The following is a 14,209-nucleotide window of genomic DNA, read 5'->3' on the forward strand; positions in this document are numbered from 1 at the left end:
TGTTAAGATTATTTTCAATACAACTGTCATAATATGCAGAGTATTTAAACTAATGAGCTCAATCAACCACAAGTTCTTAATTAACGATAGATAAACCAAAAAAAGTTAATTTTTTAAAGCATGAAATCAAAAGGTTTTATTTACTAATCAGAATTAGTAACATTTAAATCTGTGTAATAATGGTGATACTGTCATCAGAATTAGTAACATTTAAATCTGTGTAATAATGGTGATACTGTCATCAGAATTAGTAACATTTAAATCTGTGTAATAATGGTGATACTGTCAGCAAACCTTCAAATTCTCTAAAAGTAAATGAATTTTGAAATTATCATTTGAGTTCATAGAATATTAATAAAACTTCATCATGGAATAATCATAATAATGTTTTCAATCTTTCGGGTTTAAACTAATATATTTTTCAAAAAATATCTTTACCAACAACTTCATTTTGCAATGTCCTTTTTACTTCAAATTTTGAAGCAACTTGGAGAAATTTATTATTAGTTTCACAAACTGCTTGTAAAATGTAAAAGATGCAAAACAAATTATATAAGGTTGTTTTGATACATGTAGGTTGAAATCTTTGTGTTTTAGAAGAAGAACCGCTGTAAAAATAAGCATCCAACTGATCAGTAGGCAAAACAAACAAGAAAGGTGGAGTTCGGCATATTTTCTGAAATAATGAGGTACGCTAACTTGGATAGGTACATCACTGTTATTGAACGCTGTTTGTTTTATTTAATTTCGCGCAAAGCTACATGAGGGCTATCTTTGTCGTCCCAAATTTAACAGCGTAAGACTAGAAGGAATGCAGCTAGTCATCACCACCCACCGCCAACTCATGGGCTACTCTTTTACCAACGAATAGTGGAATTGTCCGTCACACTATAACGCCCCCTCACGAGTGAAAGGGCGAGCATGTTTAGTGCGACGAGGATTCGAACCCGCAATCCTCATATTACGAGTCGAGTGCCTTAACTACCTGGCCATGCCGGCCCTGTCATCAGTTAGTGAGCAGTCATGGACTTAAAAATGAGATTGATCGACTGTGAGAGAAATATGGAAGTATTGGACCTTGAGCATCGTCACTATAAAGTACAACCAGATGTCAGGGTTAATAGCTAATACTGCAATCTAAGTTTAATTACTAATTAGTTATTGTTTTTTATTGTCAGTTACCAGTAAATAATTTATTTCAGCTACTAATCTGCTCCTGGCACGGTAGTTCTAAGAAAAACAGAACGTGGTGGGACTCGTAGCTCGCAGCGAGACACTTGAGGTAAAATGACGAATCTGTTATAATGCTTCCTATTCAGAGTTTCTTTGCCTTTGCTAATAAATATAATTGATCATGACAGATAGCCATAGGTGTGCAGTAGGTGTTAATTCTAATTGTGAAATAAATTTTAACGTTAAGTTTCACAAATGTCCCGTGAAAGTTGAACAATTCCTTAAAACTTGGGTAGGAAGGGCAGATACATTTGATCCGTTCAATAAGATTGGTCATATATCTTTGGACCAATAAAAGTGCTATTTCTTAGAGACGTAAAAGCTTCATTACTTGGCGGAAAAACAAACTGTGATCAAAAGCAGGCGCGATTCCTCTTCTTCGATTATTATATTCATCAATTGCAAGAAATGCAAATTACGTTGAAGTGTTATTAGGTCGACGTGAGGCTATAGTGCAAGAATGTTTGTTTGTTTGTTTTGGAATTTCGCACAAAGCTACTCAAGAGCTATCTGTGCTAGCCGTCCCTAATTTAGCAGTGTAAGACTAGAGGGAAGGCAGCTAGTCATCACCACCCACCGCCAACTCTTGGGCTACTCTTTTACCAACGAATAGTGAGATTTACCGTCACATTATAACGCCCCCACGGCTGGGAGGGCGAGCATGTTTGGCGCGACGCGGATGCGACCCCGCGACCCTCAGATTACGTGTCGCCTGCCTTAAGGCACTTGGCCATGCCAGGCCGTGCAAGAATGACAAAAGAAAGAAATTCAAACATGATATCAACTGCTTCATGTTCTCAAAATAGATCCGACATTAAGACAAGCTTTTAAAACCGTTCTTCGGATTCAAATAAAAACAAAAGAACAGAAAGTAGGAAAATGTGATATATGAAAGCAATGGCAGGAATATCTTTCTTACAGTAAAAAGAAAAGAATAATTCGTTTACATTTTACGATATGAAGTGCACGAAAGAATTTTCTGTGGCAATTTTGTCGCATAACATCGCATGACCTTTTGTAACATTTAATGATGGCTGTGATAACTTCGTCCCACTGTGACACAAATAATCATCCATGGCCTAATTTGAAAATAGTTATTTTAACCGATAACAATAATGGGAAATTTAGTAAAGTTGCAGCATGCGAGCGTTTGTTTAGCTCATCACGTTTCTTGTTCACATTGAGACTAGCTAATCTGACATGTATTGTTTGGTCGTTTTTGAATTTCGCGCAAAACTACACGAGGGCTATCTGCGCTAGCCGTCCCTAATTTAGCAGTGTAAGACTGGAGGGAAGGCAGTTAGTCATCACCACCCACCGCCAACTCTTGGGCTACTCTTTTACCAACGAATAGTGGGATTTTCCGTCACATTATAACGCCCCCACGGCTGAAAGGGCGAGCATGTTTAGCGTGATAGTGATTCGAACTCGCGACCTTCGGATTACGAAAATAAACTGGTGTTGGAGGTTAAATAACAAACGTGGTATGTGAAGAGTTGTGCTATAGACAGTAATACAGATTGTTTTAATAAAAATAAAATAAAGTTTGTTGAGTTTATAGTTGTTAGTGCCTTTTAGGTGTAAATTTAAAATGAATGTAGGCTATTTTTAATAATATTATCAGTATTTATTTTTCACCGATACTTTTAACTTTCTTGTTGCTTAAGTACTGCATCGGTACTTTTTTGCTCTTATTTAAGTAGCCAACAACAACAGGCACTTTTACTTTTTTACTTAAGTGAATATTTTCTGAAGTAACAGTACTTTCTTCAGTTCTTTACCCGTCTTTGCAAGTGAACAGTTTTTTTAGGCACTGCAGCGTATTATTGACCTTCTGAACTGGGTGGATGACGTATGAACACTGGCTTTAGTCTGCTTGTAGAAGTAGTGCGAACTACATACGGTGTTTTTTAGAGCACAAAAGCTTTCAAAACACGTCTTAATTAAGCGGTTGTCAAGGCCTCTGCTTAGAAACAGTTACGTTATCAAGGTAATAAAAGAGACAGGCAGTGAAGGAATGTTTCGAGGAAGACTTTTAACGTTGTGACGAACTGAAAGGTACAAAATCTAGTTCAAATATCATTACTCTATCGTTATCGTAAAGACTGCTGGGGAATGCAGTTATCAGCACTTGATTAATAATGACGTCAGCGTACCTCCTTCCTTGAATTGCGTTATGTCAGTGAAGCTGTCCGAAATACCTTGAAATATTTCTCTGTTGTTGTCGAAAAATTGTATTACTTGTTGCAAGGTTTGCCAGTAAACGAAATCATCAAAGCGTAAATCACATTGGCAGGTGAGAAAAATGTTTCTCGTTTGACCGAAATAAATTTTATTTTATTTAAAAATGGAAGATCAATTATTTCACTTTTTTTTTTATCAAACTACTTTCACTTCCTGTAAGTATTCAGAACATGTATTGATTTATAAAGAAGCTGCCTTGTGGAATCATTGTTCAAACTCTTAATCTATTTGACTCCTGTAGCTAATTTTTTAACAGTAAAGCCCAAAATTACATTTCTTTCGGACTAAGATTTGCTGTCCTACGCATTTAAATATACGTAGCAACAGAAACAAAAGTTTTCCCTGATTTAGAACAAGAGCGTATTGGTTAAGTTTATCCGACACAACAGAAACAAATGTTTTCCCTGATTTAGAACAAGAGCGTATTGGTTAAGTTTATCCGACACAACAGAAACAAATGTTTTCCCTGATTTAGAACAAGAGCGTATTGGTTAAGTTTATACGACACAACAGAAACTAAAATTTTCATTGATTTAGAACTAGAACTTATTGGTTAAGTTCACACAACAATAGAAACTGAAATAAGTACGACTTGATTGGAAACTCGATTGGTGCAACTTTCTTTACTTTGACCAGTAGCAGAAATCAAAGTTTGTAGTTAGTTACAACTAGTATGTGTCTATCTTTTTTGTACGTTATTGAGCAACAGAAACTAAAACCAATACTCATGTGGAGAAAAAAAATGTCTTTTTTTTAAAAAAAGTTTACTACGCAATAGAAACAATAGCGTGCTATTGTTTGTTATGACCTATTGACCTTTTCCTGTTTATAGTTACTTTGAAATATTAACCAAACTATGTACACATTTGAAGCCTTTATTTTTGCCTTTATTGTTGAAATTAATTCGATTTATTTATTTCTATTTTAATTCATCCATTTTCGAAATGAAAACTTATAAGTTTTCATCAAGATTAATTTGAAAACGAAAGGTACTTAATCTTTTAAACACATCAACAGTTTCCAATGAAAATTTGGATTAAGATTTTCCCATGTGGCTTCATGCTATGTTTAATGGTAATTTGTCTTAAGGTGTTATACCGAAGCATTAGGCCTGTCGTTCTGATTGGTCAACCGTGTTGTGAAACAACGTCTGACTAACATATCAATGTTTAGATTGTTTTTTGTTTGTTTTTGAATTTCGCACAAAACTACTCGAGAGCTATCTGTGCTAGCCGTCCCTAATTTAGCAGTGTAAGACTAGAGGGAAGGCAGCTAGTCATCACCACCCACCGCCAACTCTTGGGCTACTCTTTTACCAACGAATAGTGGGATTGACCGTCACATTATAACGCCCCCACGGCTGGGATGGCGAGCATGTTTGGCGCGACCCTCAGATTACGAAGCGCACGCCTTAACGCGCTAGGCCATGCCAGGCCGTAGAATTTTGAAATGACTTGCATTTTGCAATAGTGCATGTTACTTGTACAAGTTAAGAAATGTAACTCTGAAAGTCCCCAAGGCTTAATGTTAAAGAATTTCAAACACAAAGACATTAAACAAACCATTTTGTGTCATAATTATCTACAGTACAATGCTTTCAGAACTTTATTACTGAAACAGGCAAAACACGTCATAAAAGATGCCAGAAGCAAAAAAACTTCTTTGAATAAATGTTGTTGTTTTTTCTTTACTATGCTATGAATGATTATTAGTTTTCATCAAAGACATGGACCGATGCGATGAATGCAAATTTTGTACAAAAATACATATAAATACATTTTATTTATGTCTATGTTTTTCAAGTGATTTTTATTAACATCAAATTTTGTTAAATAATTTCTTTTCGTTTTCATGATTTTTGAGTTTCAAATGAGTTTTTCGTATTATAATTTATTTCGGATGAGTCTCCGACTTATTTTATTATATATTTTAGGTATTAATATTTCAAATAGCCGGATATTTAATTCTAATTTAGAAGTTAATTAAATGTTAATATGTATCAAATTTATGATATCTGCCAACAAGATTGATACACGTAATCTTATTTTTTAACACAAATATATTTAGTGTACAAATATATATATATTTATATATACAATTTATAATAATAGTTATTACAAATGATAGTTTACATACAATAGTTTTACAAACTTACAAACAATATTAAGTCCCATATCTGGTCTGAAATTGAATCTTTTATCGACGTTCATGGAGTTTCTAGAAGCTTCAACAATGTTCGAAAACAAGCCAGCGTTTTAAAACAGATACTGTCGATTCTTACTCTCAAGAATCTTCTACAAATTTCGAGAACAAGCGGGTCTTGCTTAATACACAGTCAAGAATATACGTTATATGCAAAAGAAAAACTATAATGAAACAAGTGTAGGTGTTAAAATAAACGTATGACGATAAATCCGTTTAATATCTTTTGTGGCCCTTTAGCATTAATTAGAATAAAAGTGTCCTTTCAGATTCTTTGCGATGATTAGATGAACAATGTATATTGTGTACATATGATGTCTCATTTTTGGTAAATTTAGTTTGGGGTAGATACCAACATATTGTGTTGAATTAATGTAAGGGCAAAGATAACCTCAACATATCAACTCACAAAAACAAAACCATCAAACTAAACTGCAGAAGGAAGTTCAGAAATTGCTTGAAGTTGATTCATCAGATAACCCTGATTTTCATAGGCTTTAGTCAGAATCAATTCGAATAATCGTTATTTTGAGTCCCCTTCTTCATCTTGTCCTAACACGAATATGAACTTTGCCATCCTTTAGAAGAATTTACTTTCAAACTCTTATTTAACACAATAACTACACGATACTCTTCCATAAAAACTCGAATATTAAAACAAAAGTTTTGTATATTTCAGTGAACTATAAGTTTTCATGACTTTAACTGTTACGTGTTCTTCTGTTATTAAAAACAGCACCATACAAAATGAAGTTCGAAGTTTTACGCGATAAAGAGAAATTTTGTGTGTATTTTTTCCTCCAGATTAAGCGAATGAGATATTATTATTGTTCTAAATTGTATTTTTCACAAAGGGACATACAGCGATTGCTTTATTTTTTACGTTTTTTATTGAATTCAATCTAACTTTGTCGTAGTTGTTACGTCCATAAAACTTTAATCGCTTGCTATGTTCATTGAAAGCGAAATCCCATAATTCAACATTAATGTATTTTCAGTCTCGACTAATTCAAGGTTTTCGTTTTCGTGTTGTTTTCTGAACGTCTTTAGGAAATAGTAAAACTTTGGCATTATTATGTCTCAAACTGTCATATAAATATTGTAAAAAACATGCAGAAGCGTCTTTTAAATGGCCGCAAAAAATAAAACAGAAAAAGAGAGAGCTAAAGCTCAAATAAAAATCCCCGCTGAGACAGTGGTAAGTCTACGGATTTAGAACTCTAAAATCAGTGGTTGGATTCCTTTAGGTGGACACAGCAGATAGCCAGATATAGCTTCATTTTGGCCTGGCATGGCCAAGCGTGTTAAGGCGTTCGACTCGTAATCTGAGGGTAGCGAGTTCGCATCCCCATCGCGCCAAACATGCTCGCCCTCCCAGCCGTGGGGGCGTTATAATGTTACGGTCAATCCCACTATTCGTTGGTAAAAGAGTAGCCCAAGAGTTGGCGGTGGGTGGTGATGACTAGCTGCCTTCCCTCTAGTCTTACACTGCTAAATTAGGGACAGCTGGCACAGATAGCCCTCGAGTAGCTTTGTGCGAAATTCCAAAAACAAACAAACAAAGCTTTATTTTGTTTTCATGCCGTCGTTACGACCGTGAGCGATGGCACCATTTTAGACATGTTTTTACCATGGGTTCACTCCAGACATTGGACAGCGTCACCATCGCCCACGACATCTGTCCACCACAGTTGTATTTTTTAATTGTTAATCGTTGTTTGCCCTTTTTAATTCTATTTATGTTTTTTAATTCAAAGATTTGCATTGTTTAGTTCTAACATGATTCCTTTTTAAATATTTTAAAAATCGTACTTTTATTTTTTACTCGTTGTATGGCGCAGATAATCCAGTTGCTTTGCTCTAATAAACGCGAAACAACTTATGTGGCTTTGCTGTAAGAAAACACACACACATTCAAATAAAAACCAGCTGTTGTGGTTATAAAAAGAATATAAATAAGCTTTACAGTGTACACAACAAGTATTTTTTTAAAGTAACATAAAACTCAACTGATATAAATAACAGAGATAAAACCGGTACTTCGAATACAACAATATATTAGCCTTCGTAAGTACAAGAAATGGTTATAAGTTAATAACTTGCGATTTCAAAAACCAAGTCATGAAACAAATCGAAGTAAATAGCAATCACCTTTTGAAGTAAAACTTTCTGTAAGAGTTAATTTTGTAGTGTATATATCTGTATTATGCTTATTGAGTACCTTGGCCATCCATACATATAGACTACCGACTCTATGACATATATATTGTAAATAAAATAAAAACGTAAAAATCTTATTAGAAAACCCAAAGTGCAAATAATTTAATCAAACATTTGTGGCGGTCACTTCAATCAGCTCTGTGGATGAAAAACAAGTTTTACTTAGTGAGTAAATATATGATATTAATATTACTGATTGCCAGCATCTTTACTGCAACGAGATCCAACCGATAAAATTAACGAAAAATGAGAATGTAATATAATTTGCCTCTTTGGACGCTGGATTGCTTGATTCGTTATTTAAATTCAAAACATGCATATATATGTAGATGCCGTTTTTACTACACCTCGCTAAATATATTTATTTTTTTTTATCCTTGAGTGTAAACCTGAATGGTACTTGGTGTAAATATTTTTTACTTACATCTTGTTTCCTGATATTTTTTGTCAAACTTAAGCGGTCATACTTGCCTGCATAATGAAACACATAAAAGCAACATTTTTCCTACACGTGTAGTCAAATTTTGATTGCAACTTGTAATAACTACTGCTGTCTTCAGGAGTGGCCTTTTATGATGACACAGAATAATGTTGAAATGTGAATAGTTGTAATTGCACATTGTAATTACCATTGCTATCATCAAATGATATCTGTTATGATGGTAATAGAATATTGCTGAAACATTAATAGTTGTAACTGCATCTTTTTATTACCACTGCTATCATCAAAAGACATCTGTTGTGATGGTAATTGAATGCTGTTGAAATGTGAATAGTTGTGATTGCAACTTGTAATTACCACTGCTATCACCAGAAGAGATATTTTACGACGACATTGGAATACTGTTGAATCATGAATAGTTGTAATTACAACTTGTAATTACTGTTGTTTACATCAGGAGAAACCTTTTTATGATGGCAATGAAATACTGCTAAATCACTTACAGTTGTGATTACAAGTTGTAAGGAAAACGTGACCCGACTTTCAGAGAACACGAAACAACGATGGTTTTTGTAATTTCCAGCTTGATTAGGGTGATTCCTTCTTAACACATCGTGCTGATAAATGTGTTCGCTTTAAGGTAACAATAACAACTAGTTGATTTGTCACTGATAAAAGATGGACAGTCTTCCCGAGCGTATCTTACAATTGGCTGTTGATGTAATCTACGAGGATTAAAAACTCTTTGACTTCTCAGTATATATTTTTCTTACTAGGAATGTTGTTTTTGAGAGAAAATATCCCTTACTTTTTATTCATAATTATATATATTAAATTAAAGCGTAGAGGAAAAACAGCTAGTTATCACCACCTCCCGCCAACTCTTGGGTTACTCTTTTACCAACAAATTGTGAGATTGACTGTCACATTATAACGCCCCTATGGCTGAAAGGGCAAACATGTTTGGTGCAACGGAGATTCTAACGACTCTAACCACCTGACCATGCTGGGCATTATATCAGAGAAAGCTAGATAACTTAAAACGTTGAAGTTGAAATACTAGACCATTCTTTCTCTGAACAAACTGTATATATAAAATTTTGTAAAACCAAATTGTGTATAACATTAACATGCATAAATGTCTCTATTTACATAAAAATCTATCCTCTTAATATATTTGTGAGTGCTTTGAGTTAAATATTCAAAGAGAAATTACTTGGGGATAAATGTAACACGTAGAGTGTTATCATAATCATTGTTCATAAAAGTTTCATAAGAATGAACAAAAAATATTCATTTAAATGTAATGCCAGCCCTCGTATAAACCATGTAACAAAATATATTTAAAAACCATAGTTTTTCGTCTTTAGTGAGTAAATCTTTTGCTACAGACTTAGGCAATGTATGCGCCCCCAAGTGGCTCAGTGGTAAGGCTGCAGATTTATAACGTAAAAAGTGGGGGTTTGATCCTGTGATGGGCACAGTCCCCATATCCCATGTAAGTATCTTTGTACTCAAATACAAACAAACATTGTATCTATTTTAATGTTCTTCTTCCCTGCGACATCAACTAATTATTTCTATTGGTGGTTTGTTAGACTTACCTTTTGTTTCGCTCTGTTTAAAGATAATGATATAGTACAGCAGTTTATATGCTGTGTACCATTTAATTAAACCAAAATTTACTATTTAATGAATAATGTCACAATTTTTGTACAGTAAACACGTAGAGCTAACTTCCATTCTTTGGTATTTTAAGCTAAATTCATTAGTATTTCAACACAGCAAAATAAACATATCGTACGCGATTATTAGATTTATATTATTTCGTTATTTATTCACAAAGCGACTCCGTAACAAGAGGCCCGGCATGGCCAGGTGGTTAAGGCACTCGACTCGTCATCTGAGGGTCGCGGGTTCGATCTCCCGTCACAACAAACATGCTCACCCTTTCAGTCGTGGTGGCGTTATAATGTGACGGTCAATCCCGCTATTTGTTGGTAAAAAGTAGCCCAAGAGTTGACGGTGGGCGGTGATGGCTAGCTGCCTTCCCTCTAGTCTTACTCTGCTAAATTAGGGACGGCTTACGCAGATAGCCCTCGAGTAGCTTTGCAAGAAATTCAAACCAAACCAAACCGTAACAAGAACAGATTAAGACGTCAGTAAGGAACTCTCCCTCCTGTTATCTTTGCAAGTCCTTATTTTATTTATTTTCATTGAAATTTTATTCATCAAGACAGCCTCTGATAAAAAAAATAATGTATTTTCAAATTTCTAAAGTTTTCAACTTAAAATTCATAAAAGAAAGTCAATAAAATAAATGCATAACCCCTGTGGGCCTCGCAACATCATAGGCTCATAGTAAAGTACCTAATCTATCTCTTCGTATTCCGGTCCTCCTCCTTAAACAAGTTTCAAACGTTATTGGGACTTTAGTTTTATAATTTAAACGTAAATGCATAAGTAAAGTTAGTGTTTATTTGTCTGTGGGTTTTTTTCGTCACTTTTAATCTATATTGCGTAGTGTTTCAACGGTAAGTCTATGGACTTAACGTTTGTTTGTTTTAAATTTCGCACAAAGCTACTCGAGGGCTATCTGTGCTAGCCGTCCCTAATTTAGCAGTGTAAGACTAAAGGGAAGGCAGCTAATCATCACCACCCACCGCCAACTCTTGGGCTACTTTTTTACCAACGAATAGTAGGATTGACCATTACATTATAACGCCCCCACGAACCCGCGACCCTCAGATTACGAGGCGCACACCTTAACACGCTTGGCCATGCCGAGCCAATTGGACTTAACGATACTAAAAGAACCTGTTTTGTGTAGCTTGGTGCTTAAATACGAACCAATATTATAACAATAACTTGCATTCCTGCTGTTTCTCGTCATCATTGTCAAATTATATTATACAGTTTTGTAACTGCCTTCGTTGCAATCATTTTATCGTTCTATTTAAGCTTTCACAAACTAAACTGAATCGTTTCTGGTCACAACAAAATTGGGGCTAGTTTAAGGGATCATAGATTCGTTCGATATTCAGCTTTCTTTCACCGATGTTAGTTCCATAACAGTTACCGAATAACTTTGAAATCTCTCAATATAAGATTTGGTCTGTTTATTGATCATGGAACTAACGCTAACCAGTGCTGATGTAACTAACAATATTCAATATTGTTTATTTTAGACAGTAAGATCACCTTACAATTGTCTAAAGGTTATGTAAATATAATGGTGCTTTCCGTTGTCTGTTTTATGTCCGTGATAGTACTTCGCAGGGTGTGAATGGGTCTTCACCAAAATTCGTATAGGAGTTTATTAGGTCCATGCGGAGGCTCATACAAAGTTTTAATATTATATTTTGAGTGTTTACGGTTTCTCTGGACAATTTTGCGTTTTTTTTATTACTACTTCTAGTCTTATACTGCTAAATTAGGGACGACTAGCGCAAATAATCGTCGTGTAGCTTTGCACGAAATTCAAAAACAAACAAACAAAACAACATTCTTTCTACTTAATGATGTTAGACGAGTGTCTATAGACTAGAATATCACAGGCGAGTTTATACAGACTAGAAAATATCGGGCGATTGTCTATAAACTAGAAAACATCAGACGAATGTCTCTAAACTAGAAAATATTAGGTAAGCGTCTGTAAACTAGAATATCAGAAGTAAGTATCCATAGACTGGAAAATATCAGGCGAAAGCCTGTAAAATAGAAAATTTCAGAGTGTCTATAGACTAGAAAATATCAAGAGAGTATCAATAAACTAGAAAATATCATGCGAGTTTATATAGACAAAAAAATGTCAGTAGAGTATTTACAGACTAGAGAATATCAAGCGAGTGTCTAGAAAACTAAGAAATATGAGGTGAATATCTAGATAGTAGAATATACCAGGCGAGAGTCTATAAACTAACAAATATCATGCGAGTTTATATAGACAAAAAAATATCAGTAGAGTATTTACAGACTAGAGAATATCAAGCGAGAGTCTAGAAAACTAAGAAATATGAGGTGAATATCTAGATAGTAGAATATACCAGGCGAGAGTCTATAAACTAACAAATATCAGACGAGTTTATATAGACTGAAAAATATCAGGCGAGAGTCTATAAAATAGAAAATATCAGGTGAGTGTCCATAGAGAGCAGAATGAATGTAGCTAGAAAAGTACTTATAATAAATCCGCCTATAAACAATATTATTTTTAATTTATTATATTAATAGAATATTTAGGTTTACAAACGCGACCCGTTAAACAAATTTCATGATTTTTTTATATAAAGCCACAGAAAGTTATAAAACTATAATTCAAGTAGTAAAACGCACTAATCAGATATGTTGCAATATTTACTAATTACAAATGCTGACTCCAAAACTATTTTAAAAACCTAAAAAATCTTAGCAGTTGGTGAAAACAGTAGTTGTAATTTAATATAAATTCTGTGTACAGAATGTTAGAGAGTCCGTTCCTTTCTTCAGGGGCATGCTTATGGTATTTTCTATTAAACAAAGGATTTGCTTTATTTAAGTGAAGAATAATACATTCACGATCTGGTTTGAATTTTATGCAGTTTAGCAGTGTGAGACTAGAACCATTGTTTGTTTGTTTTGAATTTCGCGCAAAGTTACACGAGAACTACCTGCACTAGCCGTCCTTAATTTAGTAGTTTAAGACTAAAGAGAAGGCAGCTAGTCATCATCACCCACCGCCAACTCTTGAGCTACTCTTTTACCAACGAATACATTATAACACCCCCACGGTTGAAAGGGTGAGCATGTTTGATGTGACTAGGAATCAAACCTGTGACCCTTGGATAACGAGTCGAGTGCCTTAACAACCTGGGCACGCCGGGCGACTACAACGAAGGCAGCTAGTCACCATCAACAGCTACAGGTATCTTTTGGGCTACTCTTTTCCCAACGAATAGTGGGATTGAACATCACATTATAACGTCCCACAAGCTGAAAGGGCGAACATGTTTGATGTTAGGGGGATTCAAATCCGCGACTCTCAGAGTACGAGTTGATTACCCTAATCACGTAGCCATGCCGGATTCATATGTGACTACAACGCAATAAATTTCACTGATATAAATGTTTAAAAACTGTTTCGCATTCTAATAGAATAACCTGAATTAAATCTTCTATAACATACATTACTTTCATATAATATTTTACTTTCCCCGCGCACAGGATAACTTACTGTGCATTAAGATTTCGGTTAACAAATGTTAACGTTTTTCAACTATGTCATCCTTGATCACGTTTAACATACGTTTTAAAACAAACGTAGTTTATCACGCTTTCCTTTACAGTTAACGTTACGATTATAGAATATTGTTTTATCATCACCTCTCTTTACCTACAAATATTCTGCTTCACTCATATCTACATTATAAATTATGAAAATACAAGAGTATCGACTGAACTACCTTTTATTTATAAGTCGTGGCTAGGTGGTTAGAGCGTTCGAATCACAATCTAAGGATCGCGGGTTCGAATCCCCGTCTCACCAAACGTAACCGCCCTTTAGGCCGTGAGGGCGTAACAATAGAGGCTCAATCCCATTGTTCGTTGGTAGAGAGTAGCCCAATAGTTGGTGGTAGGTGGAGATGATAACTAGCTGTCTTCCCTCTGGGCTTACACTGCTAAATTAGGGGTAATTAAGTCAGATATCCCTCGAGTAGCTTTGAGCAAAATTCAAAACAAACCAAGCTTTATAGGCCGCACTTTCAAAAATTTCTGCTTGTAACTCACTGGAACACAAGCGTTGCAAAAGCGAATGGTGAATTTTTGGGCAAGCAGCATAATTCAATAGACTGACGCCACGTCTTGTTATATCATTTCAGTTGAAATACC

At 34.8% G+C, this 14,209-nt stretch overlaps 1 protein-coding gene across 2 annotated transcripts in view; it reads left to right on the forward strand.

Moving 5' to 3' along the window:
- LOC143255875 (docking protein 2-like) overlaps positions 1 to 14,209 on the forward strand; it is a 131,796-nt gene that overhangs the window by 79,357 nt on the left and 38,230 nt on the right. The window contains exon 1 of one of the 2 annotated variants that reach the window (XM_076512217.1): positions 1,790 to 3,529. The exons of the other annotated variant lie outside the window; for it this stretch is intronic. The gene's annotated coding sequence lies outside the window, so the exon portion shown is untranslated. Of the gene's footprint in view, positions 1 to 1,789; positions 3,530 to 14,209 lie in introns of those variants that run through there. 2 annotated transcript variants of the gene reach the window in all.

This window comes from Tachypleus tridentatus, chromosome 7, assembly GCF_004210375.1.
Source record: "Tachypleus tridentatus isolate NWPU-2018 chromosome 7, ASM421037v1, whole genome shotgun sequence".
NCBI classification, from domain to species: Eukaryota; Metazoa; Arthropoda; class Merostomata; order Xiphosura; family Limulidae; genus Tachypleus; species Tachypleus tridentatus.